The 6602-nt window shown below is 43.2% G+C and overlaps 1 non-coding gene across 1 annotated transcript; it reads left to right on the top strand.

Annotated features, from left to right (window-relative positions):
- The first annotated feature begins 5857 nt into the window (after positions 1-5857).
- Positions 5858-5930, top strand: trnar-ccu. The gene has a single exon. It is a non-coding gene; the product is annotated as a tRNA-Arg (tRNA).
- Positions 5931-6602: the final 672 nt, after the last annotated feature.

The raw sequence follows: 6602 nt of genomic DNA, 5'->3' as shown, positions 1-6602 counted from the left end.
AACTTGTGGCTAAATGAGCACAAACCTCCACCTTTACCTTCATAACCACTACATTATGAAGTGTGCTAGTGGTTATGAAGGTAATTATAACAGCAAATGGGCACTAATGTGGAAGTGGATGTTCAAAAAACACATGCCAAACTTATGGTCGGGTGTCCACAAACCTTTGTCCATATAGTGCAGGGGTGGCCAACCCGCGGCTCATGAGCCGCATGCGGCTCTTTGGCTGGTTTCATGCGGTTCTTTCCTTCATATCATTTGTGTTTGCTTTTTTTTATTTGTGTGTTCGCTTCGCTTGAGTTCAATACAGTATTTTTAAGATTTAAATGATCTTGCCCCTACTGGGAAACTTTGCGGTATATTCATCTCACACACATGCGCATTTGACGAAAATACTGTATTGAACTCAAGCAAAGTGAACACGGAGATAAAAAAAAAAACACAAACAAAGTCTGTGTTTTCTACCCTGAAACACGTCAAATCAAAGCATCGATCTGTTCTGACTGACACCCATGTGAAATAAATTGCTTCGAGTGGCAACAACGGAATACGAGGCAGATTTGAAGCGGATTGTTCAAGGCAAGAAGTGCCAAAAGTCCCACTAAGTAACATGCATAATAAAAGAAAAACGCTATTGTAAATTATTATATTATTGTTTGTGGACTTGGGTAAACTAAGAGTTTATGTGTGTGAGACAGTGCACACAATGTTCATTGTTGAAAATGACTGGCCTGTGGTCTTAAAACTGTAGGAGTCAATTTCTGTCATTATGTTGGTGTGTGACATTTACAATAAATCTGGCTGAGCAGAGGTGTGTGTGTGTGTGTGTGTGTGTGTGTGTGTGTGTGTGTGTTAGAGGAAGGGATGGGTGATGTTCATGTGTGCCCATGTGTATGATGTGGCTCTTTGCGGTAACACAGTAAAAAAAACTCTGACTGGTTGGCCACCCCTGATATAGTGTATACAGTATATGGGAACTGTCAATGAGTGTAATATCCTACAGGAGCAAGCGAGTTTAGCTATAGAGCACAGAAAACTCTCTCCTGGTTATTCTGTCTTTAATAAATACCATGCCATAACTTCAGTATGCAAAAGTGATAATTGAGGTAACAAGTAAATACTGAAAAAGACTAAAACATACAACCAATACTAAGTGATGTCAAGATAATGCTTTTTTCAAACCATGCTGTTTTTATTAACTTGTAATTCTGATTTATTATCAAAAATCTATCTATCGATCTATCGATCTATCTATCTATCTATCTATCTATCTATCTATCTATCTATCTATCTATCTATCTATCTATCTATCTATCTATCTATCTATCTATCATCTATCTATCTATCTATAGGAGAAGTTAGGGTTGGGGTAGTGTAATGTGCTGCACATTACTCTGTCATTTCTGTATCATGTACTTTTTCTCTCTCTCTAGTTAGGGTAGTGTAATGCTGCTGTACACTAGTTCTTATTGCTGTATTCAATTCAATTAATTTTTATTTGTATAGCGCTTTTAACAATGAACATTGTCTCAAAGCAGCTTTACACAGATAATGTGGTGATAAAAATGAAAAAATGTTCTTTATAAGTGTAAGTTTGTCGCTGATGAGCAATCCGGTGGCAACTGTGGCAAGGAAAAACTCCCTGAGATGGCATAAAGAAGAAACCTTCAGAGTAACCGGACTCAAGAGAGAACTCATCCTCATTTGGGTTGCACTGAATGTCCATTTATTGCAGATATACGATGTTGCGGGGTACAGTGATGGTGATCAGAAGCAAACTGTAGTCCTGAATTAGTGTAGCAGACTGCTGACATTAACTACAGTCCAAATCCATCCTCAAAGCTTCTGTTCCTACTCTGGAATTTCATGGAATCACACAAGGCTTTGATGAGAAACCACAGCACAGATTGCACAGATTGGCCTCCAATTAAAGAGGACACTATCCAGAGGCAGGCCTGGATGAAGTGGGAAGATCTGCAGAGGGAAGAGGGGCAGGAACAGTGGTCACTGGAACCTCAGGAGCATGTTTAACTCGACTGAGGGGGAGAGAGAGAGAAAGAGAGAGAGAAGAGGGGTGACAGATATGGATTATTATGTGTCCTTATTGTTGTATAAAAGTTAAGGACACTGTGTAGTTGGGGACTCCAGCAAGACTTGCTATGGCAGCATAACTAAAAGGGAGAACCAGAAGGTAACACAGACATGAGGGATCTCTGGGATAAGAAACGACCCACCACACCACCGTCAACAAACCTGAGTGAACGTGTGAGATTGAGGGATCGACAGCATGCAAATATCCCAGTTCACCAAACACTCTATATCCATGATCCCTCCGGATCTGCTCCTTTACCTAAAAAAAATGGAGCAGGGAGATCAGAGGAATCGTAGCACTGAGAGCACTGAGAGTCTGCTTACTGGCAGGGAAGCCTTTCTTGTAAGGGCCATAGCGGACAAACAGTTGCTCCGACTTCCTCCACGGACTCGTCCTGTGGACAATGCTCAGGCTGGACAAACCTTCAGGCTGGACAGAGCCAACCCTGTGGCAAACTGGTTCTGCAAGAACACCAGAACTGAACAAACCAGCTGCCAGAAACTCTGCCACCTCAGGGGCCACAGACAAAGCCTCCATAACTCTGGGCGGGGGTGAACCAGTGTCTGAGAGAGGGGATCCCTCCTGGGAGGAATTTTGAACTGGTCTGTGAACCATGGTCTGCCAGGCCAACGAGGTGCCACCAGAAGGAGACAGGCTCCTTCCCGCTGGGAAGGACGGGCTCCTTCCCAGCGAACAGGAGCAGCACGACGGGGGAAAGGCTTACAGGCATAGCCTTGGCCATGTCTGCACCATGGTGCCCAGTCCCAGTGGGGCTGGGTGAGAGAAAGAGAACCAGTGGGGGTCAGTGCAAAGTCTCCCGAACCCGTAAACAGATTGACCTGGGCTCTGTAAAATCTCCATTCCCTGGGCCTTGGCCCTTGCCTTGAAAGAGCTTTCCCTTTCGAATTCAACTGTCCCGTGTGTGAGATCTGTTCAAACATGTTTAAGAGCAAACAAAACTTTCATATTTGTGTTCCTCATTCCCCCCCGTTTCATTTTGGGAGGATGTAGCTTCCAGCTACTTCCAGCTGCACCTTCCAGCTGCTTTCCTCCTGCAGTGCCAGCCTGTAAAGGTGGTGAGATTGGAGACCCCCCTGGTGGTTGATATGAGACGGTGTGGATTTGTTTTTTTGGGAGAACCCTTTGTCTCAGAGCCACCACTGTAGGGGTCTCATATTAAGGAGGCCAAGTAGAATCACCCTGGATGCTGCCACCATGAGACCTAGCAGCCTCTGGAACTGCTTAACAGTGAGTGGCTGGCCTTTTCTTACTCTCCTGACTGCTGTGAGGATAGCTTTGATCCTGTCAAGCCCCACGACTTCCGGCGCCGCTTTGCCTCGGCAAGAGCGGGGCCCGAGCCGCGAGGGAGAGCGCTCTCCCTGAAGAGCATTCTCCAGGAGCGGAGCATGCGCTAGCCATGCGGTTGCAATGCAAGCAACCGACTCCCTTGAGAGCCGATTGAGCATGCCCCACTCCCAAGCAAACAACACACAGATCGTGTGTATCCTCCCGAAATGAAACGAGGGGGAATGAGGAACACAAATACGAAATTTTTGTTTGCTCTTAAACATGTTTGAACAGATCTCACACACGAAGTGCTTACCTAAACGCGACGTCGCCTGCCGATGACATCACAACTTGCCTATTGGCCGGATTTTACACTGATTCAGAGCGTAGACAATGCGAGGCTTTCCCAAAGCATTGTGATGCAGCTCAAAGTTCCCAAAAGGGGAACAGCCTTTCCGATATAAAAAACAAAAAGACATAAATAAATATTAATGTATTGCTATTTTTTTTTTTATCAAAGCACAAATAATACAATTTCGTGTTTGTGGTGTAAATATGTATATAATCAAGGCCCATATTCAAACACTTCTAAAACATCTTTACTGTATAATGTTTGAGATTCTACAGTTAAAATTTTAAACCAAAATAATTTTTATTTTACCTTCCTTTAAATTTTTGCTAATTCAATCAATTGATATTTACTCAGAGTGACCCTGACTATGACTGAATTCATTTTTGGGTCGTTCTACTGTACAATTTTTAAGAAACATAAGAATTAGTGCATTTAAATCACGATATTTAAACACTCATAAAACATTTTCCTTTTTAGGTTTGCTCAATCTTTTGAATAATTCTTATTAAAAGCATCAATGTCTATTATCGTCTTGAATATCAAGATAGGTGTAGGTGTAGGTGATGGAAACAGAGGCGGTAAGGAGGTGATTGGTAGGTATGGCTTTAAGAAGAGGAATGTGGAAGGGCAGATAGTGGTAGATTTTGCTAAAAGGATTGAAATGGCAGTGATGAACATTTATTTTAAGAAGAAGGAGAAGCATAGGGTGACGTATAAGAGTGGAGAAAGGTGCACACAGGTGAACTATGTTTTATATGGGAGAGGCAACCTAAAGGAGATTGGAGACTGTAAAGTGTTGGCAGGGGACAGTGTAGCTAGACAGCATCGGATGGTGGTGTGTAGGATGGTTTTGGAGATGAAGAAGAAGAGAAAGAGAGTGAGGACTGAAAGAAGAATAAGAGGGTGGAAGCTAAAGGAGGAAGACTGTAGTGTGAGATCCAGGTAAGAGGTCAGACAGAGGCTAGAAAGGTACTCGGTGTGACATCTGAAAATAGAAAGGAAGACAAAGAGACGTGATGGTGGAATGAGGAAGTGCAGGAAAGCAAAAGGAGTAACAGGCAGATCGGTCGAGCTGGGAAAGATGTGCTACAAGTTAGAGCAATAAAGGATGGAGATGGAAAATGTTGACTAGTGACTATCTTTAAGAATAAGGAAGATGTGCAGACCTGAATTATCTACAGGTGAATTAAGTTGATCAATCACACCATGCAGTTATAGGAAAGAGTAGTGGAAGGCAGGCTGAGAGAAGAGGTGATCTGTGAGCAACAGTATGGTTTCATGCTGAGGAAGAGCACCACAGGTGCATTATTTGTTTTGAGAATGTAGATGGAGAAGAATATAGAAAGTCAGAAGGAGTTGCATTGTGTGTTTGTGGATTTAGAGAAAGGGTACAACAGGGTGCCAAGAGAGGAGTTGTGGTATTGTATGAGGAAGTCAGGTGTGTCAGAGAAGTATGTGAGGGTGGTGCAGGACATGTATGAGGACAGTGTGACAGCAGTGATGTGTGCAGTAGGAACGACAGACTGGTTCAAGGTGGAGGTTGGACTGCATCAAGAATCGGCTCTGAGCCCTTTCCTGTTAGGTCAGACAGGAGTCTCCATGGACTATAATGTTTGTGGATGATATTGTGATTTGTGGTGAGAGAAGGGAGCAGATTGAGAAGAGCCTGGAAAGCTGGAGGTACATGCTGGAGAGAAGGGGAAAGAAAGTTAGTAGGAGTAAAAAAGTGTACACGACCCCTAATGAGAGAAGCCAAAAGAAGAAGAAGAATAAGAAGATGAAGAAAGCAATACATAAAACATTTTTATAACGAAAATGCCGTTCTGAAGCGTCTGCACCACCCATACCGTAAGTGCACGATTAGATGCGCAAGACAAAAAAAAGTGTGGCTGGCTTAACCGCAATCAATTTTTCACCTGAAATGTTTGTGGGAAGCTTTGAAAATCTTTAAAGGACCAGGAGGAATCCTAAAGGGATACAGTAGCCTTACTGTAACCTGAAGTCAGGATCAAACTGGGGACACTGGACCTTTAGTGTAACTTACTTCCCATAATTCCCAGGTTGTGTAGGGTTTCAGCCGAAAGTGATGTAGAAGCTGTTGGTTAAAGTATGTAATGCACAGACCAGCCCCAGTGGCCTAATGGATAAGGCACTGGCCTCCTAAGCCAGGGATTGTGGGTTCGAGTCCCATCTGGGGTGAGTGAGCGTTTTTTAAAGAAAAGGTGGTAGGTTAGACTTTTAGCTGATTGGAAGATCAGGGGTTCAAGCCCCAGCACTGTAAACCTTGAGCAAGGCCCCTAACACTCTATTCTCTAGGGGTGTATCATGGCTCCCCCAGCTTCCTAACATCGTAACACTAAAAACCAAAACCCTGCTTATACATACAGAGGTATCCTGGTGATTCTGCCTGCCTACACTACAGATATTTTGCAAGGCACTGAAGACCTGCACAGCAGTGGGCGGGCCGTTAATGCCAGAAAGTCCTTATTTTCTGAACTCAGATATATTTTAAACTCAGAATCACAGACTTAGGTTTTTAACATATTTTTATAGATGAATATGCATTAAATGATTTTTTTAATTTCATAGAGTTTCTCTCAGGTCTTCTGCTCCCAGAATGTAAGTTTCGGTTGGATTTTCTATCCAATCTGATTTCAGCTGTCACATCACGTATATTTAGCTTGAAGCTGTTACTTTAACCAATCAGACTTCAATCACGCCGAGGCCCGCTAGCAGGCATCCAAGCACGTTAGCGTTTTCCCCTTCTTTGATTGGATGGCCAGAGAGGGCTCTAGGGCTGTCAAACCGCATCTTAATAGCTGTTTTTTCACTCCACAATGGAAATAGATATGATCGATTTAGTCGCAGATA

The sequence above is a fragment of the Silurus meridionalis genome, chromosome 7 (assembly GCF_014805685.1).
Source record: "Silurus meridionalis isolate SWU-2019-XX chromosome 7, ASM1480568v1, whole genome shotgun sequence".
NCBI classification, from domain to species: domain Eukaryota; kingdom Metazoa; phylum Chordata; class Actinopteri; order Siluriformes; family Siluridae; genus Silurus; species Silurus meridionalis.
Note: the sequence above shows the minus strand (reverse complement) of the source record. Positions and strands in the feature narration are given on the sequence as shown.